A 27,102-nucleotide genomic window follows, 5' to 3' on the forward strand; every position below is an offset into this window, starting at 1 on the left:
ATTTTTGAATTATGTATTTTTGATTTCAATTTCATTTTTAATTTTTTCAATTTTTCATCTTTTCACAATAAATATATATTTTTTCACATATATATTTTTTCACAAGTTATATATTTTTTACTCTCACACTGTAACACGTGTGGTTTAACTTCCTATTGAAGTATATCATCAGTTAGATTCTTGCTTCTAGCCACGTATTGTTTGAGGCTGAGTTTTTATTGTTAGATAGGTGGATCCACCAGTATATTGTTTTATTGTAACGTATCATTTTAATCATTTTAATTATTTAATTATTGTATATGTAAATCTATACTTTAACCTCTATTGAATTAAACTTTATGTATGCTTGCTAACCTCATCAAACACACATTAGATTTATTGCACCTGCCTTAGGCGCTTCTTACACCCTATCATCCATTTTTACTTATTAGCCGGCTAGGCGTCCTCTGTTAGAAGCTATTGGTGCAGAGTTCAGGCGCTTTACCCACCACCGTAGTTTTTGTTCCATTCATTATACCAGTGCACGCAATAGTGTGCTGGTAATAGAGGTGGGGCAAAATGCGAATGCGTTTGCATTGCTGGGAAGCTTTGAGCTCACAACAGCATGCCTCCATAACCTCCAATGGGAGCCTCTTTCTCATGCCGTGAGACACTGTAGAGAACCTAGCACTGCGAATGGGGTAAGTCACGCAACGATGGGCAGCAAAGTTCAAATATATATGTATATAAGCATATACTCTTATATTTATAGTAATTACACATTCCCCATAGACCGCTATGCAAAGGTACTTTTCAGCAGCATTTTTTGTCTAACACCCCAAACCCGCTCACTTTAACCCCTTAATGACAACTGACGTACCAGGTACGTCCTGCAAAAACTGTCAGTTAGTGACAATGGACGTACCTGGTACGTCAGTTGTTTAAGAGAGTGCTGGAAGCGATCGCAATCGCTTCCAGCAGCTCTCAGGGTATTGCAGTGATGCCTCGATATTGAGGCATCCTGCAATACCCTTTAACAAGCATCCGATGCAGAGAGAGCCACTCTGTGGCCCTCTCTGCACCGGTAGCGATGGTGCCGTTCGTTGGTGGGTGGGAGCTTTCAAGGGAGGTGGGTGGGCGGCCCATCGCTACCCGGCATCCGGTTCCTGCAAGTGCTATGTGCACGCCGGATGCTGGGAGCGTGCGGAGGGGGGCCTGCGGGGGCGCGCACGCGCATGCATGTGTGTGTGCGCACGCGCGCGCGCAGCAACCACTGCCACCAATGATTAAAGAAGAGAGAGGGGGACAGAAAACATTTTTTTTTTAAAAAAAATACTAATAGGATCTGCTAGGGTAGGGGGATGGGGTTATTGGGGGGGGGGGGGAAGCTACACTACAGAAAACTATGTATTTAAGAAAAAAAACAAAAAAAAAACAACCTCTCTTTTTTTGGGAAAACTGGGTACTGGCAGACAGCTGCCAGTACCCAAGATGGTGGCAAATAGGTAGGTTGAGAGGGTTAGAGAGCTGTTTGGGGGGGATCAGGGAGGTTGGGGGCTAAGGCAGGGGTCCATCACAGATGAATAATAAAAAAAAAAAAAAAAAAAAAAAAAAAACACCTTTTATTTTAGTACTGGCAGACTTTCTGCCAGTACTTAAGATGGTGGGGACAATTGTGGGGTGGGGGAGGGAAGAGAGCTGTTTGGGAGGGATCAGGGGGTGGGATGTGTCAGGTGGGAGGCTGATCTCTACACTAAAGCTAAAATTAACCCTGCAAGCTCTCTACAAGCTACCTAATTAACCCCTTAACTGCTGGGCATAATACAAGTGTGGTGCGCAGCAGCATTTAGTGGCCTCCTAATTGCCAAAAAGCAACGCCAAAGCCATATATGTCTGCTATTTCTGAACAAAGGAGATCCCAGAGAAGCATTTACAACCATTTGTGACATAATTGCACAAGCTGTTTGTAAATAATTTCAGTGAGAAACCTAAAATTGTGAAAATTTTAACTTTGTTTTTTATTTGCTCGCATTTGGCGGTGAAATGGTGGCATCAAATGTACCAAAATGGGCCTAGATCAATACTTTGGGTTGTCTACTACAATACACTAAAGCTAAAATTAACCTTCAAGGTCTCTACAAACTCCCTAATTAACCCCTTCACTGCTGGACATAATACACGTGAGGTGCACAGCGGCATTTAGTGGCCTTCTAATTACCAAAAAGCAATGCCAAAGCCATATATGTCTGCTATTTCTGAACAAAGAGGATCCCAGAGAAGCATTTACAACCATTTGTGCCATAATTGCACAAACTGTTTGTAAATAATTTCAGTGAGAAACCTAAAGTTTGTGACAAAATTTGGGAAAAAGTGAACGATTTTTTTTATTTGCTCGCATTTGGCAGTGAAATGGTGGCATGAAATATACCAAAATGGGTATAAATCAATACTTTGGGTTGTCTTCTAAAAATAAATATATACATGTCAAGGGATATTCAGAGATTCCGGACAGATATCAGTGTTCCAATGTAACTAGCGCTAATTTTGAAAAAAAGTGGTTTGGAAATAGCAAAGTGCTACTTGTATTTATTGCCCTATAACTTGCAAAAAAAGCAAAGATCATGTAAACATTGGGTATTTCTAAACTCAGGACAAAATTTAGAAACTATTTAGCATGGGTGTTTTTTGGTGGTCGTAGATGTGTAACAGATTTTTGTGGTCAAAGTTAGAAAAAGTGTGTTTTTTTTCAATTTTTTCCTCATATTTTATAATTTTTTTTATAGTAAACTATAAGATATGATGAAAATAATGGTATCTTTAGAAAGTCCATTTAATGGCGAGAAAAACGGTATATAATATGTGTGGGTACAGTAAATGAGTAAGAGGAAAATTACAGCTAAACACAAACACTGCAGAAATGTAAAAATAGCCATTGTCATTAAGGGTAAGAAAATTGAAAAATGGTCCGGTCATTAAGGGGTTAAAGGGACACTGAACCCAAATTTTTTCTTTCATGATTCATGATTCAGAGCACACAATTTTAAGCAACTTTATCATTTACTCCTATTATCAATTTTTCTTCATTCTCTTGCTATCTTTATTTGAAAAAAAAAATTAAGTTTAGAAGCCGGCCCATTTTTGGTTCACAACCTGGGTTGTCCTTGCTGATTGGACAACACTAATAAAATAGTGCTGTCCAGTGTTCTGAACCAAAAATCGTCTGGCTCCTTAGCATAGATGCCTTCTTTTTCAAATAAAGAAAGCAAGAGAACGTAGAAAATTGATAATAGGAGTAAATTAGAAAGTTGCTTAAAATTGCATGCTCTATCTGAATCAAAATTGTTTTTGTGTCCCTTTAAGGCATTAAAACTGCTTTGTGCAGTTATATTATAAAAAAATAATGATGGTCATAGTTTTTAATCATAATATTGGACAAAACTATTTTGGATGCAATTGTGGGACATTTTTAAAATTAACCAGAGGTCTGAGCTTGCAGTAGCATTAACCAGCCTCTTGTACTGGCTGGTTATATATTGTGCGCCCGTAAACAGGCAAATATGTCCATTTATTGGCACGCAATAAATTATTGTTCCACTTGTAATCTAGCCCAAAGAGTATTGGCATGTCAATATAAAACTGATCCTTTAAACACTACATTATTCATTTTTTTACTTCCCACAACACTATCTACAGTAGAATCTATTTTATCTGATTCTTATTTTTGTATTGTGGTGTGTAGAGTGAAAACATAGCATTCAGGTGAAATTGAAAATATTTATTTTCCTTGTATAGGTTAAAAATATTATATGATGGAGTGTTAACAAACTCCATAATATGGATACGTCTGTTATATCCAAATATTTGTTTGCAATGGTTTATGAGTTATAATGGTTGTTTATGGGTCTATGGTTCTTTGCTAAAGGATATGAGTAATTAACACTTTTGTTGTAAAGGTTATACTCAAGATAACTCTATTCAAAAGCAATAATTGAACAAAGAGTTAATTAAAGATTTGGTCCACGAACCAAGAAATGTAACCATTTGTCTGGATATCCTGTATTTACTGTGCAATAAATATATACTTGATCCTTCTGAATTTTGTGCAGTAGATAGTTCTAGTTTTCTTATTATTATTGATCTGCATATTTAATATATATCAAATAACTTGTTTTGTTTCCCTTTTTTTTGACACCCTTAAAGGGACAGTCTTATCAAAATTAAACTTTCATAATTCAGATAAGGCATGCTAATCAGAGAGGAATTTGAGTAAGGAGGTTTAAAGAGAACGGTCTAATGGAGCCAGCATTTACTGGATGCAGAAAAAAAAACCTCACGTGATCGGAGGTGGACTGCCTAGGGAGAGACACTGAGTGGCGGGTATCTAGTTGTAATTGCCGTTTTTCCAGTGTCCTGTGAGTAGTTCCTTTGTGGAGTGTGCCTATGTTTGTGCCGAATGACTGTACTGTGGAGTCCTGTTTGTTTGTTTTATAGTAACTTACAGGAAGTACTCCAGTGATTTTTCTATTTAAGTATTTGGTCTTTTCATATGTTATGTACATTGTAATACAGGTATTTTATTTGTAATGTGTTCTTAAAATAATGTGTGCCAATCTTATTTTTTTCACATTTACCATTGTTTTGCCGCAGAGTAAATTTTGCTTTGATTTATTTACTGTATACACCACAAGTGCACCAAAATTGCGCCACAAGTGAGAAAGGTTTTTCTGCTTAATGTACACCTAATTTGCGCTTTAATTTTCTCTTTTTACTAGTATGGAAAATTTTTAAAATGCTTTTTTTTTTTAAACTTAAAGGGCAGTCAAGTCAAAATTAAACTTTTATGATTCAGATAAGGCATGTAATTTTTTAAAAACGATCTAATTTACTTGTATCATCAAATTTGCTTTGTTTTCTTGGTATTCTTTGTTGAAAGCTAAACATAGGTAGGCTCATATGCTAATTTCTAAGCCCTTGAAGGTCGCCTCTTTTTGACAGTTTTTCACAGATAGACAGTGCTAGTTCACATCTGCCGTTTAGATAACATTGTGCTTACTCTTGTGGAATTATTTATGAGTCAGCACTGACTGGCCAAAATGCAATTCTGTAAAAAGAAATGAATTAAGGGGACAGTCTGCAGAGGCTTAGATACAAGGTAATCATAGAGGTAAAAAGTGTATTAATATTACAGTGTTGAATATGCAAAACTGTGGAATGGGTAGTAAAGGGATTATCTATCCTTTTAAACAATAAACATTTTGGAGTTGACTGTCCCTTTAAAGTTTAACTGAATTAAGAATGAATCCTTAAATATGAAAGTGCAAATTTCAGTATATGCAGATTCAATTTGAAAGCTCTCTCTTTTTATCTAAATTGTGTTTCTAGGTCATCGACAATTAAATAAATGTACAAAAATATATTGGGTTTATGCTTATATTCATTGTGTTTATACAGGTTTTAAGACCTTCATAGAAGGAAACCACCCAATAGCAAATCACTGCATCATCAGAATATTGATACATTGTAAGCTTGTGTTAATGAGATCATTTTTAACTGTGTATTTGCCTTAGAAATGGAGCAAAATGCTCAGTAAAAAAAAGGATCTGTCTTTTTATGGATATTTATTTGTCAGACACTGCACACTTATAAGCATATAGCACATAAACAGCACTGTATAGCTGTCACACATGCACTTTACTTCAAGGGTTTAGAAATTAGCATATGAGCCTACCTAGGTTTAGCTTTCAACTAAGAATACCAAGAGAATAAAGCAAATTAGAAAGTATTTTAACATTACAGTACATGCCCTATCTGAATCATGAAAGTTTAATTTAGACTTAACTATCCCTTTAACCACCGAAACCCCCTTATGGAGTAAATTCAACAAAATCAAAACCACATCTAGACAGCTGGTTTGCATCCTTAGCTCTCGTCAGAAGGAGATAGATTTTTAAGTTTATTTTCAGGACAAAAGTAATATTTATTTAAGTTACAATAGGGATAAAGGTTTGAGATTAAAGTCCACAAAAAAAATGTTGTATAGCCATTTAGCATATTTAGGCAAGAATCCCTACTTGCTTTTCCCTAGAAGTATTCTGCATACATTTCTACCAATGCACCAGAGAATTCTGGGTAAGATATGCAATGCTATATACATCTCATGCTTTTTGCTTCCAGCACTGTGTTTAACCACAGAAATCCCATATGGGGCAGGTGCAACAAAATCAAAACCATTTCTGGACAGTTGTTTTAAAGCTCATTAGCTCTCATCAGAAGAAGATAGGTTTGAACTGATGCCACGTGAAGCTTATTTCAATGTCATATGCAATAATAATTTAAATTATGGTGGAGATAAAAACATGAAATTAAAATCCTGCATTTGATAATAGTAAGAGCCACAAACATGATCAAAATAGCCAATTAGCTCATCTAGAAAAGAATCCCTGCTTGCTTTTCTCCAAAGGTATTATGTACACATTTCTACCAATGCACCAGATAACTCTGGGTAAAATATGCAAATGAGATATACAACATCACATGCATTTTGCTTCTAGTAATGTGTTTAACCACATAAATCCTATTATAGAGTAGGTGCAGCAAAAATCTAAACCATTTCTCAACAGTAATTTTTAGCTTATTAGCTCTCATCAGTAGAGAATGGGTTTGATTTGCTGCTAAGTGAAGCTTATTTCCAAGGCAAAAGCAATATTCATTTAAATTATGGTGGAGATAAGTGTGAGATTAAAATCCTCCATGTCATTAAAATAAGAGACACAAAAATTAATGTAGAAACAATTAGCACACCTAGGCCATAATTATATTGATTTTGCTCTGGAAATTTGTTTTGTTCTCATGGTATAATATCTTGAAGATTATAAATTGACATCCACTAGTATTTTGACATTAATAAAGTTATAGTTAGTTTATCTGTTTGTACTTAATGTGCAGATTTATAGCTTTAATTTGCATCCAGATTGGGTTAATGGACTAGGATTTACAGCACTTTTTTATAGGTCGTCCCATCCTTGTCAAGGTATCAAAAGTAATGGACTGAGAAGCTGTTTCAAGGCTAGGGGGCTGCTCCATAACCTATCCGCCTGCTCTGAGGCGGAGGACAGACATCGCCGAAAATCAACCTAATCCAATATGATCGGGTTGATTGACACCCCCTACTAGCGGCCGATTGGCCGCAAATCTGCAGGGGGCAGTATTGCATCAGCAGTTCACAAGAACTGCTGGTGCAATGATAAATGCAGAGAGCATATGCTGTCGACATTTATCGATGTGCGGCAGTCAGCAGACATGATTCGCTATAGCGGATCATGTCTGTCTGTGCCATGTTAAATTGACAAAACAAGGCTGCTATCTATTGCTCTTGAAAATATACAACATTCTTGCAAAATTGCTGCCAAATAATACTGCAGACAAATGTATTCTCTGGAGTCTGCCTAACTGCTTTTCAACAAAGGATATCAAGAGTCCAAAGTACATCTTTTAAAACAGCATGCTCTGTCTAAATCATGAAAAAATATTTTGGGTTTAATGCCCCTTTAAAGTGCAAATATTGAAATGTTAAATCTACCTTATGTTTTTGTACACTGCAGATAAAATACATTGTATCTCATCCCAGCAGTCTGTCAACAAGATACAGCAGAATCTGTCAAAACCAGTCACATCTTAAAAAAGTCATATGCCTCTCAAAGTCTCAGCATTCTTACTTTAGACACTAAAGGCTCCATTTACCAAAGGTCGAATGGACAGGATTCGCTACCATGAACATGTCCACCAGACCTCACTGCAAGCAGTTGCTTGTGCAATGCCGTCCCTTGCTTGCTGTTGGCCAATTGGCAGTGATCAAGGCCTATCAATCATTCTAACCAGATGAGGATGATTTCACTCTGCCACATTTTAGGTTATGGAAACTCAAAGCAGCAGCGATCTTAAGACAGCTGCTACTTGCCTTAAATCTGAGGGCTCCTAAGGCTGCTTTCGCAGCTTGATCAATCGTTCCCTAAACATCAAGATGCTGAAAAAACAACGTGAGTTTAAATGGGTGACTAATGTTCTGAAAATTTATTATAAATTAAGAGGATTACACTTTCCAAATTCAGGATATGATTTTCCTGTAGATCTTATTCATGATAACTCATGAGTGTGAAACACTTACAAGAGTCACCACCCAGAAGGACGACTCACAATAAAGACTGCATACTATGTCAGATCATGGTCAAACACTATATATACCATTTGCAACATCTGAGCATATGAAACACTATTAACAATAAACTATTACCTTAAACACATATGATTAAACATGTAAGATCTTAAGTAATATTTAAAAATGCATAGATTAACTGAAAGATAGTTTTACAAATGTATCTTTCCAGCTTACATTTTAAAGACAATATGAGTCTAAACCAATAATTTCTCAAAAGATCCAAGCCCCAGTACAAGTGCAGTAACCCTTGAAATTGACTACACAGTAGCTGTAATTGGTGTTTTGTATAGTGTTCTAAGTATCAGAATAGTTGACAAATGTGCAATCAACTGATCTGATATTACATTACACTGATTTTTTTAAATTTTTTAAATGAAAGCACAATTTACTGCACAGAAAAACACTGCTAAAAGAGCAAAAACCAGAGTTGACACACATTATTTTAAGAACACATGAAAAACAAAATGCTTGTATTACAATATACATAAACGGCTAGATTACGAGTTTTGCAGAAAGAGCGTCTCAGTACTAACTTGCAAGTTATTTCCACCGCTCACCTCCCTATAGCGCTGCAATTACAGGTTTTCATAATACCAGCGTTAGCAAGCAATATTGCAGCGTTGAGTAAAATTGAGCTCCATACCGCACTCAAATACCAGCTCTGCTTTGAGCTGGTTTTACGTGCTCGTGCACGATTTCCCCATAGACATCAATGGCGAGAGCCGGCTAAAAAAAAGCCTAACACCTGCAAAAAAGGAGCGTAAAGCTCCATAACGCAGCCCCATTGATTCCTATGGGAAACATAAACCCTGAGTCTAAACACCCCTAATCTGCTGCCCCCGACATCGCCGACAGCTACATTACACTTATTAACCCCTAATCTGCTGCCCCCCAAATCACTGCCACCTACATTACAGTTATTAACCCCTAATCTGCTGCCCCCGACATCGCCGCCACCTACCTACACTTATTAACCCCTAATCTACCACCCCCAATGTCGCCGCCGCCACCTACATTACACTTATTAACACCTAATCTGCTGCCCCTGATACCGCGGCCACCTACCTACATTTATTAACCCCTAATCTGCCTCCCCAACATTGCTGCCACTATACTAAAGTTATTAACCCCTAACCCTAAATCTAACCCTAACCCTAACACCCGCTAACTTTAATATAATTAAAATAAATCTAAATAAAAATTACTATCATTAACTAAATATTTCCTATTTAAAGCTAAATACTTACCTATAAAATAAACCCTAAGCTACCTACAATATAACTAATAGTTACATTGTAGCTAGCTTAGGTTTTATTTTTATTTCACAGGCAAGTTTGTATTTATTTTAACTAGGAAGACTACTTAGTAAATAGTTATTAACTATTTGCGATGCGGGAGAGCCTCGGTTTAGGGGTTAATAAGTAGTTTATGGGTGCTAGTGTACTTTTTAGCACTTTAGTTATGAGTTTTATGTTACGGCGTTGTAACATAAAAGCCATAACTACTAACTTTCAGTTTACGTTATGGATCTTGACGGTATAGGCTGTACTGCTCACTTTTTGGCCGGACAGGCAAACTCGTAATACCGGCGCTATAGAAGTCCATTGAAAAAGGACTTTTTAAAAGCTGCGGTAGTTACGTTGCGTTACATCCAAAAAAGTGTGCGGGACAGCTATACCTAACCTAGCCGAAAGTACCTAGCCGAAAGTATAAAAAAGTACAAATAATTCAAATAAGAAGTCTAAATAGTTCAAACAGAGAAATCACTGGAATACTTCCTGTAAGTTCCTATAAAACAAACAGGACTCCATAATGCAGTATTTTGGCACCAATATAGGCACACTCCACAAAGGAACTTCTCACAGGACACTGGAAGAAGACAAGCATACTATACAACTCTACTTCTTAGCATCTCTCTTTAGGCAGTCTGCCTCCGATCCCATGATGCTTTGTATCTGTGTCAAGTAAATGCTGGTTTCAGGAGACAGCTCTCTATACACCTACTTTTTCTTTGAGAGGTGGAAGCGTTACAAAGAAAAACAAGTATCTTGCTGTACTAAACAGAGAGGAATTTGAGTAAGGAGGTTTAAAGAGAACGGCATTTATCGATGTGCGGCAGACATGATGCGCTATATCGGATCATGTCCGTCCGCAAATTAATAGATGGACCCCTTTGAATGAATTTCAATGGATTTAATTTTGAAAACTATGTAATTAGACCCCTGTATTAGATTAAAATCAAATTTTACATATCATTTTCACTTTAGTATTATATTAAATGTAAAAAAAAAATGTTTATTAAACTGTATATTTTAAGTAAATTCTGATAACCGTTATTTTGCTTTATTTGTTAGCTACTAAGCTCTTTTTTATTTTCGTAGGCCCCGTTTACATTGTTGATAATAATCAGCAGTTGTAAAGCATTAAAATTATCTATTCACAGATTCCAACATGTGTAGTAGTTTTATTACCCTGCCCTGACCTTGCTATAACCCACTATAACAATACTCTCTCTGCTGCACTTGACACTCTCGCTCCACCCCAACCTCACAAAGCCCCACGTCATCAGCTCCAACCCTGGCACTCCCAACAAACTTGTCACCTACAAAAATGCACTGCTGAGCGTGTCTGGAGGAAATCCCGCTCTGAACATGATTTTATGCACTATAAGTTCATTCTCTACTCTTACACCTCTGCCCTTCGCTTAGCTAAGCAAACCTACTTCTCCTCTCTTATATCCACTCACTCCTCAAACCCTAAAAGACTCTTCTCTATTTTCAATTCTCTCCTCTATCCACCTGCACCACCCCCCTCATCTGCATTCAGTGCTCAAGACCTTGCTGACTATTTTCTCTATAAAACACTTGCAATCCGAGGAAACATCCCAACACAAACCTGCAATCTCCCAACTCTGCTCCCAGTCAACCCCTCTGCCACTCTCTGCACCCTCCTCCCAACCTCTGAGAGTTAAGTGGCTTCCCTTTTGTCTTCCTCACACCTCACTACCTGCCCACTTGACCCTATTCCTTCACATCTAATCCCTCCTCTGTCTACCACCCTCACTCCGGCTCTTACTCACATATTTAACCTATCCCTTTCTACCGGCTCATTCCCTGCCTCCTTCAAACATGCGAAGGTCACCCCCATCCTCAAAAAACCCTCCCTCGACCCTAACTCCCCTGCAAACTACCACCCCATATCACTGCTCCCACTAGCTTCAAAACTCCTTGAAAAACTAGTTTTCAATTACCTAACCCACTTCCTGTCCTCAAACTCATTGCTCGACCCCCTGCAATCTGGCTTCCGTCCCCAACACTCAACTGAAACTGCCCTCACCAAGGTTACTAACGATCTCCTTTCTGCTAAAAACAAAGGCTACTACTCTATACTCATCTTACTTGACCTATCTGCTGCCTTTGACACTGTTGACCATCCCCTTCTCCTACAGTCTCTCAATTCTCTTGGTCTCTGTGACACTGCCCTCTCCTGGATTCACTCTTATCTCTCTAACAGATCCTTCTCAGTCTCTTTTGCTGGTGACTCCTCCTCTCTATTGTCCCTGTCTGTTGGAGTACCTCAAGGCTCTGTCCTGGGTCCTCTACTCTTCTCTATCTACACTTCTTCACTGGGTAAACTTATCAACAGCTATGGCTTCCGCTATCACCTCTATGCTGATGATACCCAGATCTACCTTTCCACCCCTGCACTCTCTCCTTCTGTCAACTCTCACATCAGTGACTGCTTATCTGGCATTTCCTCCTTGATTTCCTCTCACCACCTAAAAATAAATATGTCCAAGACCGAACTACTTCTAATTCCCCCCTCTAGCTCCACTCCAGTCTCTAATTTTTCTATCACTGTTGGCGGTACCACTATCTCCCCCATCACCCCAAGCCCGCTGCCTCAGAGTCACGCTTGACTCAAATCTGTCCTTCATTCCCCACATCCAACTGCTCTCTTCATCCTGCCGCAACCACCTACGCAATATCTCCAAAATTCGCCCGTTTCTGAGTGCTGAAACTACCAAACAGCTCATCCACTCCCTGGTAATTTCCCGACTTGACTACTGTAACAACTTACTAACTGGCCTCCCTCTCTCCCGCCTCTTTCCCCTCCAATCCATCCTAAATGCATCTGCCAGACTAATCCACCTCTCTCGACGCTCTGTTTCTGCTATGCCTCTCTGTGAGTCCCTTCACTGGCTCCCCATTCACAACAGAGTTAAATTCAAAATTCTCACCCTGACCTACAAAGCCCTCACCAATGCTGCCCCACCCTACCTGTCCTCACTCATCAACAAATATACTCCTGCCCGTCCCCTAAGATCCAACAATGACCTGCTTCTTGCGTCCTCTACCATCACCTCCTCTCATTCTAGACTACAGGACTTCTCTCATGCGGCACCAACCCTCTGTAACGCACTTCCTCGAGATGTCAGACTTGCCCCTAACCTCTCCTCCTTTAAACGTTCCCTAAAGACCTTTCTGTTCAGGGAAGCTTATCACCCGACTTATTAACAAACTAACTTCAATTAACTAACAGTTGCCCTCTATCTCCTCACTAATATCATTCTCACCTCTGCAGTCCCCACCTCCTGTTTCCAATCCTCCTACCCATCTAGATTGTAAGTTCCCACGGGAACAGGGCCCTCAATTCCCCCTGTATTTGTCTGTAAAATTTTGTGTCTTTTCGTATTGTTTCTCCACTGTACTGTTATCCTTGTACCCATGGGCAGCGCTGCGGAATCTGTTGGCACTTTATAAATAAAGAATAATAATAATAATAATAATTACAATTTATACTGAGCACCTTAAATGGGGTTTTTTTTTTTTGATAGCCTATGATAGGACAGTTTTATACATTTTATAATGTGATTAAACAATACAATTTATTACTGCATATTTTTTGTACAATATTTAATTTATTCATTTTATATGATTTTTAAATTATGATTTTTTTTAGACCTTATGTATGCATCACCTTCACATAATACATGCAGGGAACACCATTTTGCATGCCACACTGTTTAACTTCTCAAGGTAAAAAAACTTCATAGTACTGGTGAGATTTCTTATAGAATCTCACAAGCCGAGAGAGTTTTATAGAACTGGGCCCTAGGTCTGCTTCTCTATGTGATATTATTAAAAAAAAAAACAACTACTAAACATAGTACCAAAATTATTAAAATGACAGGGATAAACCATATTGCTGCTAAGCTTCAACAGTTTAAATCCCTCTGAGAGCAGTCTGTATTTTTTATTTTAATATTATAAGAAAACTTAAACTTAGATGTCCAAAACTTACAAAGTAATTTAAACTAAATTTTGTGCATGCATAGTCATGTGACAGGGAGGGCACTGTTGCCCTGGAAACCATTACTAACAGTTGCCTCAGTACATTTTCAGGGCATATGGTGTAAAGTATAGTGCCCTAAAGGAATGCACAGTGTATTCACATCCTTCATCCCCCACAGCATTAAAGGCTCTGCTAGGAGATGAGTAGGAGGCCATCCCAGCCTACATTTAATCTGCAAACCTTTGCTGTGGATTACCCCAACAAATCTGATCTCAATGTTTCTGCCTTTCAGTTTAAAGATTGTACTAAACCCCTCAGTTATAAAAGGTAATTTGTAACACACAAACCATGTGTGTATTTGTTTTAAATATGTACCAAACCAATTCCCTACTAAGGGCTAGATTACGAGTGGCACGTTAACAGTGGCATGAAAGCAAAAAAGGGGTTTATTGTGGCTGTTTGCACACTTCTGAAGTAACATATGGATTATAGATTAAAAGTAATCGTTCGCTTGAACTATGTAAATATTTCATATTTCAATGTTCTTCACATAAGGCAATTTTTTTTATATATTTATAAATATTTATTTATATACATATATATATATATATGCATAGATATATAACATCATATATATATGTATATATGTATTTATAAATGCATAGAACATATTCTTCTATGTGAAGAACATTGGAATGTGAAATTTTAATATTTCATGTCAGGTTAGCGCACTTGAGAAAACGCAACTGGGTTTGCGTGACTTTTTTTGGGGGGTTTCCCCACTTTTCACGCTCCATTAAAGTCTATGGGGGAATACATCAGATTACTTTCTACTTTCAACTTGTAATACGCGCGATACCCATCACGCGCAAAAAGCTTACTTCTAGCAGAGTTAAAGTGCAAGCAGGATTGCAAACTACTGCTGCCCTCATAATCCAGCCCTATGTGCTGTTGTTATAGTTATATATAGAATGAGAATAAATGACACTTCTTGATAGATAAAATTGACTCAAAATAACATAATTTGTCTGTCATACCTGGAAGTGTTGAATAAAGTACTTTAAATTAAACATGTGCTAGGATCCACTCTGAACAACAGAGGAATCCTCAAAAAAGAAGAAAATAAACAAATCTTCATAGTGTAACACAGCATCAGTGAAAGGCAATCATACTTTATATGCACAGGGTACTCACACTGAGGGCTAGATTAATAGTGGTGCACAAACTTTTGTGCGCGAGCAATAAGGGTTTATCGCAGCTCTTTGCATGCTACAGAAATAATGTTTGTATTACATGTTGAAGGTAAACGTGTTCGCTTCAGTGCAATTAAAGTTAGCGCTCGTCGGGTTAGCGAGACTTCAAAGCTCTGATTAACATTAAATGTGACACAAAAGTGGCACAAAACACAAATAAAAAATACATTTTACAGTACAATTACACTCATAATAACACTGTAGGGTATAACTTTTTTATGCATTTTTTTTCAATAATTTTTAAGGGCTCAAAGATACGAGGTCTCAGGCATTAGAAAAAAAAGGCAGGCAAAGCGTTTTAACACAGAGATACATACATACACGTCTAAGTATGTACATTAATTACCATGAATTTTGAAGAAGAACTCAAAATGGCAATGATAAAGATATTCCCTATCAGCATGTAAACAGGGTTACAAATGGATTATACTGCATATATATTAGACTCTTTATACCATCTGCCTTACATACACATATTCTTCAACGAGTCCATGATTTACCACCTGCAGGTCCTCCAGGTGTGTCTAAAACATTGGAGTTAATTAGCAGGGACTTTAAATAACAGTATTCACAGTATACCAATATGTTACCACTTGTGCCAGATGTAAGGGAGAAAGACAAAAAACATTCAGACTACTTCACCCTTTACCCATACCAAAACAACACTGGCAAATAATATCATTGGATTTCATAGTAGATCAACCAAAATCAAAATTCCATAATAATATTTTAGTAGTTGTTGATCACCTTACCAAAGTAGCTCACTTCGTACCGCAAATTAAATTACCATATAACTACAAAACTGCTTCAGCTTTCATCTGTTTTATTGTGAATTTATATAACATATCTCAGCCTAATATCACTGTCCCTTTAAGACTGCCTTCCCTGCTTCTGACAATCATGCTGGTTTTTGGCAGTATTTGCATTCAGCTTGCCTGCCTGATTAATCATTCATGCACCTGATTTCCTCAGCCTCTTTTTAAGTCTTCTCAGGCCTAATGTGCTTTGCATTAACTTTGAAGTTGTGTTCCTGAAAACTGAGGTCTGTGGTTGATCCTGCATGAATCCTACCAACATATTCAAGCTTCAGTTTTTCCTATTCCCTCTGCCTAAAATCATCAAATTGCAAGTATCCAAATAATAATTTTGTTACCTGGACACTGCTACTTAACAAACTCTGGACTTTATTATAAATCAAGCATACTTTTGGTTATCATCACTCTCTAATTATAACAACAGCATCTTACTCAGAACTTTATAACTATTCTCTGCAACAAGTTGTCATAGCTGAAATATCCTTCTACAAATATGTTAACATATTTAGATCTCTGCATCTATGTGTTCAGTTAAAAGCTTTCATGTGATTCTCCAATATATGCACGAACAGTATTTGATGCCTTAAACTTGCAACTTGACTATCACCTGTGCTGCTCTGATTATTACTGACATACAGCTCTATATAATATTATGCACTGTGAACCTGCAACAAATCTTAGTTTGCATATATATGCACAAATATAATTGATGCCTAAAACTTGCAACTTGTCTATCACCTGTGCTGCTCTGTTTAATGCTGACATACAGCTCTATATAATATTATGTACTGTGAACCTGCAACAAACCTTAGTTTGCATCTAAGTGTCAATCTTTTACCAGTTTACTCTGAAGCTTGAACATTCCATATTGCTATATTTTTCTCTCATTGAATCCTGCAGCTACTCATATTAACTAACTTTAAGTCACAGTGAAGTCAGAATATATTGTATACAAATGTTGCACTCTCCATTTATTCTACAATAACTTCTAGCAACTATGAATCACAGAATATCATCTATCCACGTCCAGGATACTCTTCCCTGGGTCAGGGGTCGGTGTCTTCAAATCCCTACCACGGCCCTGAGGGTCTGTGTCCTGAGCGCATGTACACCAGAACCTGACAGAAGTTAATGCCCCTGTTTTCTATGATGATACTACTAAACCTGGCATCGATGTGGACTCTCCTGTTTTTGACCCTGGTATGGGTATTCCTTTGTTTAACCCAGAAATGGGTGTAATAATACTTGATCCTGAAGATAGCCATGCCCTCTGCTCAGAAGCGAATGGTTCTTGGCTCTAAAGTGGGTCTTGTAAATTCTTCGTTTGTGAACCCTGAAGAAAGCCTTGCCCTCTGCTCAGAAGAGAGTATGGTTCCTGGCTCTAAAGTGGGTTCTTTTTCTTTTTCTATAGTTGAACCTTGCCCTGGCATGGGCATTCCTTCACCCAATCCTACTGAGGATATTTCTGAACCTTGCCCAGATGTGGGTATTGCTGAACCTTGAACTGGTGAGAGCATTCCTTCACTTGATCCTATTGAGGATATTCCTGCACCTTGCCCTGATGTGGGTATTCCTGAACCTTGCCCTGGTGTAGGCATTCATATACCTGTTCCTAGTGAGGACACTCTTGATTCCGAATCCAGTAAGGAGACATTTCATATTGAATCAGAAGATGGCAAGAACTGGACAAATCTTGCACTCTACACTCCTATCTCCTACTTCGAAGAAAGCCCTGCTATTGGGTTAGAAGTGGCTATAGCTTTTTCTTTTGGAGTATATCTAATCCTCAGACAAGAGGTAAATTCTGAGGATACTCAAATCTCTGACACAAAGGTGGATAATCTTGTTATCAATCCAGAATGCTGCATCTCTATTTCTGATGTTGAGGAAAGCTTATGCATATGTCTAGGACTGGGCGCCTTTTCATTGGCTGTGTACATGGTCATCTATTATGAAGAACATCCGCCTATCAACCCTCAGGATGATTCTGTGGTAGGAAGCTCATTGTATGTTACGTTCATGCATTCTCACGATGACTACAGGAAAGATGACTTCAAGTTTTGCTCTCATCATTTCCAAGATCTTTTGATACCTTAATTCCTGGGCCTTCACTTTGTCATTTTACTTTTTCAAGAGCTCTCCAACCCTCCTTTCTTGATTTCAGATTGGACTCACTACCTCCATACATCTACTAGCGGCTCTCCATATAATTTTTGTTCTCTCTCCATTTGAATTGCGTTGGGCGCCTGGAGGTCGCCTTTAAGGAGGGGGTTCTGTAACATATCTCAGCCTAATATCACTGTCCCTTTAAGACTGCCTTCCCTGCTTCTGACAATCATGCTGGTTTGGGCAGTATTTGCATTCAGCTTGCCTGTCTGATTAATCATTCATGCACCTGATTTCCTCAGCCTCTTTTTAAGATAACATATTCAGAACTCTGCATCTATGTGTTCAGTTAAAAGCTTTCATGTGATTCTCCAATATATGCACAAACAGTAATTGATGCCTTAAACTTGCAACTTGACTATCATCTGTGCTGCTCTGATTATTACTGACATACAGCTCTATATAATATTATGTACTGTGAACCTGCAACAAACCTTACGCCTAGATTCAGAGTTTTGCGGCCAAAGGGGTGCGTTAGCTACGCGTGTTTTTTTTCTAGCGCTGCTTCCAAACAACGCTGGTATTTAGAGTTCTCTGAAGGGCTGCATTAGGCTCCAAAAAGGGAGCGTAGAGGCATATTTACAGCCACTTCAACTCTCAATACCAGCGTTGTTTACGGTAGCGGCTAGCTGGAAAAACGTGCTCGTGCACGATTCCTCCATAGGAAACAATGGGGCAGTTTGGGCTGAAAAAAAACCTAACACCTGCAAAAAAGCAGCGTTAAGCTCCCAACGCAGCCCCATTGTTTCCTTTGGGGAAACACTTTCTAAGTCTGCACCTAACACCCTAACATGTACCCCGAGTCTAGACAAACCTAATCTTACACTTATTAACCTCTAATCTGCCGCCCCCGCTATTGCTGACCCCTGCATTTTATTATTAACCCCTAATCTGCCGCTCCGGACACCGCAGCAACCTACATTATACCTATGTACCCCTAATCTGCTGCCCACAACATCGCCAACACCTATATTATATTTATTAACCCCTAATCTGCCCCCCCAACGTCGCCGCTACCTTACCTACACTTATTAACCCCTAATCTGCCGACCGGACATCGCCGCCACTCTAATAAATGTATTAACCCCTAAACCGCCGCACTCCCGCCTCAAAAACCCTATAATAAATAGTATTAACCCCTAATCTGGCGACACCTAAATTCAAGTATTAACCCCTAATCTGCCGACCAGACCTCGCCGCTACTCTAATAAATGTATTAACCCCTAATTATTATTAATTATTATTTTATAGGTAATTTTGTAATTATTTTAACTAGGTAGCTATTAAATAGTTAATAATTATTTAATAGCTATTGTACCTAGTTAAAATAAATACAAAGTTGCCTATAAAATAAATATAAATCCTAAAATAGCTACAATATAATTATTTGTTATATTGTAGCTATATTAGGGTTTATTTTACAGGTAAGTATTTAGCTTTAAATAGGAATACTTTAGTTAATAAGATTTAATTTATTTTGTTAGATTAAAATTATATTTAACTTAGGGGGTGTTAGGGTTAGGGTTAGACTTAGCTTTAGGGGTTAATACATTTATTAGAGTAGCGGCGAGGTCCGGTCGGCAGTTTAGGGGTTAATACTTGAAGATAGGTGTTGCCGATGTTAGGGAGGGCAGATTAGGGGTTAATACTATTTATTATAGGGTTTTTGAGGCAGGAGTGAGGCGGTTTAGGGGTTAATACATTTATTAGAGTGGCGGCGATGTCCGGTCGGCAGATTAGGGGTTAATAAGTGTAGGTAAGGTAGTGGCAATGTTGGAGGGGGCAGATTAGGGGTTAATAAATATTATGTAGGTGTCGGCGATGTTAGGGGCAGCAGATTAGGGGTTCATAGGGATAATGTAGGTTGCGGCGGTGTGTGGTCGGCAGATTAGGGGTTAAAAAATTTATTAGAGTGGCGGCAATGTGGGGGGACCTCAGTTTAGGGGTACATAGGTAGTTTATGGGTGTTAGTGTACTTTAGAGCACAGTAGTTAAGAGCTTTATAAACCGGCGTTAGCCCCGAAAGCTCTTAACTACTGACTTTTTTCTGCGACTGGAGTCTTGTCGGTAGAGGGTCTACTGCTGACTTCAGCCAAGACTCTAAATACCAGCGTTAGGAAGATCCCATTGAAAAGATAGGCTACGCAATTGGCATAAGGGGATCTGCGGTATGGAAAAGTCATGGCTTGGAAGTGAGCGTTAGAACCTTTCCTGGCTGACTCTAAATACCAGCGGGCGGTAAAAAGCAGCGTTAGGACCCCTTAACACTGCTTTTGACGTCTAACGCAGAACTCTAAATCTAGGCGTGAGTTTGCATCTAAGTGTCAATCTTTTACCAGTTTACTCTGAAACCTGAACATTCCACATTGCTATATTTTTCTCTCATTGAATCCTGCAGCTACTCCTATTAACTAACTTTAAGTCACAGTGAAGTCGTAATATATTGTTTACAAATGTTGCACTCTCCATTTATTCTACAATAATTTCTAGCAACTATGAATCACAGAATATCATCTATCCACATCCAGGATACTCTTCCCCGGGTCAGGGGTCAGTGTCGGTGTCTTCAAATCCTTACCACTGCACTGAGGGTCTGTGTCCTGAGCGCATGTACACCGGAACCTGACAATTTACATGGGTTACATCCAAGTGCCATCAACGATAGAGGTTCCCAGCTCACCTCTAAATTCTGGAAGGAAAATTGTAGAATATTACAAATAGAAAGAAATTGTCAAGCTCTTATCATCCTCAAACTAATGGTCAGGCAGAACGTATAAACCAATGTCTTGAGCAGTATTGCAGGTGCTACTGCTCACATCTTCAAGATGACTACTTAATGTTATTACCTATGGCAGAATTCACCTATAATAACAATGTTAGTGCCACTACAAAGAAAACCCCCTTCTTCTCCAACTATAGCTTCAACCCTACTTTTTCATACTGTCCAGTTGTGACAAATTTACTGTAAATAATTAAAGGTGGTTTCAAAATTATACGGGAGAATATAAAATTGCTGAAGATAAACAAATGAGAGCTCAATCCTATTGGCTGTTCCAATTAGCCAATCGGATTGAAGTTCAATCCTATTGGCTGAATGCATCAGCCAATACGATTTTTTCTACATTAATTCCGATTGACTGATAAAATTCTATCAGCCAATCGGAATCTATGGGACACCATCTTGGATGACGTCACTTAAAGGAACCTTCATTCGTCGGGTAGTCGTCGGCCGAAGAGGATGCTCCGCGTCGGATGTCTTGAAGATGGACCCGTTCCGCGCCGGATGGATGAAGATAGAAGATGCCATCTGGATGAAGACTTCTGCCGTCTGGAGGACCACTTTTGCCTGGCTTCGATGAAGACTTCTGCCCGTCTGGAGGACCACTTCTGCTGGCTTGGATGAAGACTTCTCCCGTTAAGTTGATCTTCAGGGGGTGTTAGGTTTTTTTTAAGGGTGTATTGGGTGGGTTTTATTTTTAGGTTAGGGCTTTGGGCTGCAAAAGAGCTAACTGCCCTTTTAAGGGCAATGCCCATCCAAATGCCCTTTTCAGGGCAATGGGTAGCTTATGTTTTTTTAGTTAGTATTTTTTTGGGGGGTTGGTTGTGTGGGGGTTGGGTTTTACTGTTGGGGGGGTTGTTTGTATTTTTTTTTTACAGGTAAAAGAGCTGATTACTTTTGCCCCGCAAAAGGCCCTTTTAAAGGCTATTGGTAGTTTAGTTTAGGCTAGGGTTTTTTTTTTATTTTGGGGGGGCTTTTTTATTTTGATAGGGCTATTAGATTAGGTGTAATTAGTTTAAATTTCTGTAATTTGTTTATTATTTTCTGTAATGTAGTGTTTGGGTTTTTTGTACTTTAGATAATTTAATTTAATTTAGGTTATTGTATTTAATTTAGTTAATTTATTTAATTATAGTGTAGTGTTAGGTGTAATTGTAACTTAGGTTAGGTTTTATTTTACAGGTACTTTTGTATTTATTTTAGCTAGGTAGTTATTAAATAGTTAATAACTATTTAGTAACTATTCTACCTAGTTAAAATAAATACAAACTTGCCTGTAAAATAAAAATAAACCCTAAGATGGCTACAATGTAGCTATTAGTTATATTGTAGCTATCTTAGGGTTTATTTTATAGGTAAGTATTTAGTTTTAAATAGGCATAATGTAGTTAATGATAGTAATTTTATTTTGATTTATTTAAATTAGATTTAAGTTAGGGTGTGTTAGGATGAGACTTAGGTTTAGGGGTTAATAAATTTAATATAGTGGCGGCGACATTGGGGACAGCAGATTAGGGGTTAATAAGTGTTATGTAGGTGGAGGCAGTGTTGGGGGGCAGATTAGGGGTTAATAAGTATAATGTAGGTGGCGGCAGTGGTTGGGACGACAGATTATGGGTGTTTAGACTTGGGGTATATGTTAGGGTGTTAGGTGTAACCGTAACTTTATTCTCCCATAGGAATCAATGGGATATCGGGCAGCAGCGAACATAAGCTTTCACTGCTTTCAGACTCCCATTGATTCCTATGGCATCTTCCACCTCCAGGGCGGCGGATTGAAAACCAGGTACGCTGGGCTGGAATAGGGCCGAGCGTACCTGGTAGAAAATTGTTAACTTGCAAAAGTAGTCAGATAGTGCCGAATTTGCATTCGGGATATCTGTATTGCTGTAAGCATCGATCTGTGTCGGACTTTGACCGGCGGATCGTATGTGACGTCACAAAATTCTACTTTTTCCAGTCTGTAGGGTTTGATAAATAAGGGGAATCAGGCTTGCCACAATTATGCTGCAGAATTCCAGCGTATTTGCGGTTGACGGCTTGATAAATAGGCCCTATAGCCTTGTTAACTACAACAGCCTGCCGTCTGGATTACTCCATGTCCGGAACCCATCCAGCCACTAACAGCAAGTATCGAGCTTACACTGAAGCCCATGTTCAATTACTCAGTCAGTAACAGGGAGCTTACTTACATACTGAGCGGCACAAGATTAACGGATTGTTTCTATGGAGCCTCTTCACTCTGCTATTCTCTTTTCTTCTTCTTTCTCTATATTCTTTCTTTTTCCCTCTCCACTCTTGTTCATATTAAAGATTTCTCTGAATATCTACTTTCATTAAGATTCATACATTTGATATCCAGATTAGTATTTATTTTAATTTTCTATCTAAACACACTAACAGCTAGATTTGGAGTTTGGCGGTAGATGGGGTGCTAACGCTACGCGTGGTTTATGTCTAACGCAGGGCATTGTTTAACGCCGGTATTTAGAGTTCCAAAAAAACCTTCTAACGATACTCCTAATGCGTGTATTTCACACGCGGAATCCTGCCCGCGTTAGACAGTCTCCCATAGAGATCAATGGAAATGCAAACAAACACGCTTTTTTCATCTAACACTCGATCTCGCGAGAAATACGCACAGCTCGGTCATATGACGCATACCACATCATGCACAACAATAACACGCCGCAAATGTCACAACAACAATCACTAAACAAAGCACATAAGCATTACACATTCAGAAGCGGGGGGAATTTAATTTAAATAAAATACAGGAAATACGCATATACTTTAAGATGCGGAAATACGGAAAATAACAACAAGGAAAAAAAAAAAAACATACACTAGCAAAATACTCGCATTCAATATTACTATATATTAGGACAAACATACATATACAACACTTCACTAATACCACACCATCGCAAATTAACATTTAAACATAATACTATTGGACAATGTTATAGAAAACGAGCACTATGACATCATCGCATTCTACTCATTCCACAAATACTAACTCCAAATGAGCATGTGCAAATTCACACACCTAATACACATTGCACAAATAATAAGTAAGAATAAAGCACACCTGAAAACAATTTTTAATGCAAACCGGTACATCATTAAACATTTACACAGGGTATATAAGCACCACACAAGAATGGCTTCTCTCACTGTGTTGCTGGTGGGTTTTTGGAGATTGGAGCTTAGAGATTTTGTGCATTATTGTGAGTCAGTTAGTGGTAGTGGGAGTTAGAGAGTTAGTGGTAGTGGGAGTTAGAGAGTTAGTGGTAGTGTGAGTTAGAGAGTTAGTGGTAGTGGGAGTTAGAGAGGTAGTGGTAGTGGGAGTTAGAGAGTTAGTGGAAGTGTGAGTTAGAGAGTTAGTGCTAGTGTGAGTTAGAGAGTTAGTGCTAGTTTGAGTTAGAGAGTTAGTGGTAGTGTGAGTTAGACAGTTAGTGCTAGTGTGAGTTAGAGAGTTAGTGCTAGTGTGAGTTAGTGAACGACAGTTGGTTTGGGTGAGTGTGCGAGTGCTTTTTCTGTAAACTTAACACATTTACACGCAAACACATTCAATACATACATACACTTATCAATAACACTACATACACTCCATACCCCATACCCTCTCATACTACACTCCATACCCCATTCCCTGTAATCCCATTTACTCTAATTCCATACCCCATCCCCATCCCCTAGTTACATTTAGTTTACATATCCTCCTTTTAGTCTTCTTCTTCATTTTGTTCATTTAAATACTCCTTACCCTCTTTTATGTATATCCCTTTCACACTTTCGGCACTTATTTTGGTCTTTTTAGTTCTTTATTTTGACCCCCTATCATTTGATAACACTCACTTTTTGTTTGCTTAGTTGGGGTTTAGTTTAGGGAAGAGATGGAGGGCAGGCAGGGGAGAGGTAGATGGGGGAGGAGAGGGAGGGGGAGAGGAACAGGACAGGAAGGGGGGCAGGAAAGGGGGCAGGAAGCGGGGGTGGAAGCGGTGGGTGGACCCAGCCACTTAGTTCAAGATGAACAAGTGGCTGGGCCCAGTGGCGGACAGAGTAGGGCTTCACAGTCCGGGAAACAGAGGGCATCGTCACAGGGGAAGGCCAAGGCGACTAGGGAGGCGAGGTTTTCGATGGAGGAGAAGGAGGCCCTCGTAGAAGACTATATGGCCAGGTATAGGAGGCTGCAGCATCAGAAGACCACCCGGACTGAGAAGAGGAAGCTCTGGCATGAGATAAGGAATGCAGTCAATGCAGTGGGTGGCCGGAACAGAGATATGGACTATTAAAGATCGCTACCGGGACTGCAAGATGGATCTTAAGAAAAAGTTAAGCCGGGAGGCCCGACATGCCGCAGGAACCGGTGGTGGCCCTGCACTGAAAATCGATTACTGCCGATGGGAGGAAATGTTGCGTCCCAGCATCTCCGAGGTGGATATAGTCGGTATCGGAGGAATTGATACCGGGAACCTGCCATTCTCATCTGACGGTAATCTCTTTTAAGAATAAATTAACATACGAATGTATTTCAAGGGACACTATACGCAAACCTTTCCTTTCATGATTAAGGTAGAGAATACAATTTTAAACAACATTCCAATTTACTTATATTACCTAATTTGATTCATTCTTTAGATATACTTTAATGAAGAAATAGCCATGCACACGGTGAACCAATCACAGGAGGCAGCTATATTCAGCTACCAATCAGCAGCTTCTAAGCATATCGATATGCTTTTCAGCAAAGAATATCCAGAGAATGAAGCTAATTAGATAAGAAAAGTACATTAGAAAGTTGATTATAATTGTATGCTTCTAAATCATGAAAGATAAAACATTGGGTTTCATGTCCCTTTAAGGATCAGATTAATGCTATTACGTTGTTTACACACATTCACAATTACTTTGCGGTTACATCAGTATCTAGGCTATAGGTTAGGTGTGCATTTAAACAGACTGAAAACAAACGCTAAAACATTCAGATTGAGCAGAGATATCACAAACACGGTTTAGAAAATGCGGAAATCGTATTGATTGTTAGATTTCAAATTGGATTAATGAGGCTTCATTTGTAATTGTATCGTAAGCTAAGTAATTTAAAGCTTTATTTGGAAATATGCTAATATATACATTTATTTCTTTTTCTAATATACAGAGCCTGGGGAGGAGGCAGCACAACAAATACAGGCTCCTCCTTTTCCCCGGGATGAGAGTGGTGGGGATGAATCTCCACCTCGGAGGGAAGAGGCCCCCCTTGACGAAGAGGCCCCCCTTGACGAAGAGGCCCCCCTTGACAACGAGGCCCCGGAAGCAGAGGAAGAGGCCGCGGAAGCAGAGGCCTCTCAAGGACCAGCAGGCCGCCGTGCACCAGCAGGCCGCCGTGCATAGGCACCCCGCCGTACACAACCAGAGGAAATAGCGGAGGTGCGGGTTCTACTAGACTACATTGACCATATGCGTAACTCCCGGATACAAAATATAGAAGGCAGAACTAGAATTATTGAAGGACAAAACAAAATCATTGAAGGACAAACCCAAATCATTGAAGGACAAACCCAAATCATACACCTCCTTACTCGAATAGCAGAAGCCCAAAACAGAACCTTTAGACTCCAACAAGAGATGTTTAATTTCTTCCGGGAGGCGCATGCTGGTCTGCCTCCTGCTGGTCTGCCTCCTGGTCCGCCATCTGCTGGTCTGCCTCCTGCTCCTGGGCCTCCTGCTCCTGGGCCTCCTGCTCCTGGGCTGCCATCTGCTGGGCCTCCTGCTCCTGGGCCGCCATCTGCTGGGCCTCCTGCTCCTGGGCCTCCTGCTCCTGGGCCGCCATCTGCTGGGCCTCCTGCTCCTGGGCCGCCATCTGCTGGGCCTCCTGCTCCTGGGCTGCCATCTGCTGGGCCTCCTGCTCCTGGGCCACCATCTGCTGGGCCTCCTGCTCCTGGGCCGCCATCTGCTGGGCCTCTTTCTCCTGCCGGGCCATCTTCTCCTGCCGGCCCATCTTCTCCTGCCGGGCTACCTTCTCCTTCCGGGCCATCTTCTCCTGCCGGGCCATCTCCTCCTGCCAGCCCATCTCCTCCTCCTCACCTTGGTCGTCCCAGTACTCTTCCTTCCACTCTTCCCACAACATCTCCAATGAGAACTCGTCGGAGTCGGCAGTTGACCCTCCCAGAGCCTCAGCCCCATGGGAAGAGGGGAAGGAAGAGGAAGTAAGTATTTGTTTTCATGTTTAATGTTTTTTTTATTTAATGTGTAATGGATAGGTATGTGATGATGTGGTTTTCATACACTTGTGGACCACACTCTGTATATAATCTACTTCTATGGGACCGGGTCCATGGAGGCAGATTGTTTGCAGAGTGTGGGTTATAAGTGTGTGAAAACCACATCACATACCTATCCTTGTTCATGATATTGAATGGTTTCTGTGATGTGATGTCCAAACTGTTTCCCGAATCGCAAACAAAATTACCATTACAATTATCCATGATGGCATATTACTGTTTGAATGCCAATAACACAGCTTAAAGGGACAGTCAGAATTATTGATTACAAAGAAAACACTGTATTACGCATTATCAAGTTGGAAACAACAAA

Source organism: Bombina bombina, chromosome 1, assembly GCF_027579735.1.
Source record: "Bombina bombina isolate aBomBom1 chromosome 1, aBomBom1.pri, whole genome shotgun sequence".
NCBI classification, from domain to species: domain Eukaryota; kingdom Metazoa; phylum Chordata; class Amphibia; order Anura; family Bombinatoridae; genus Bombina; species Bombina bombina.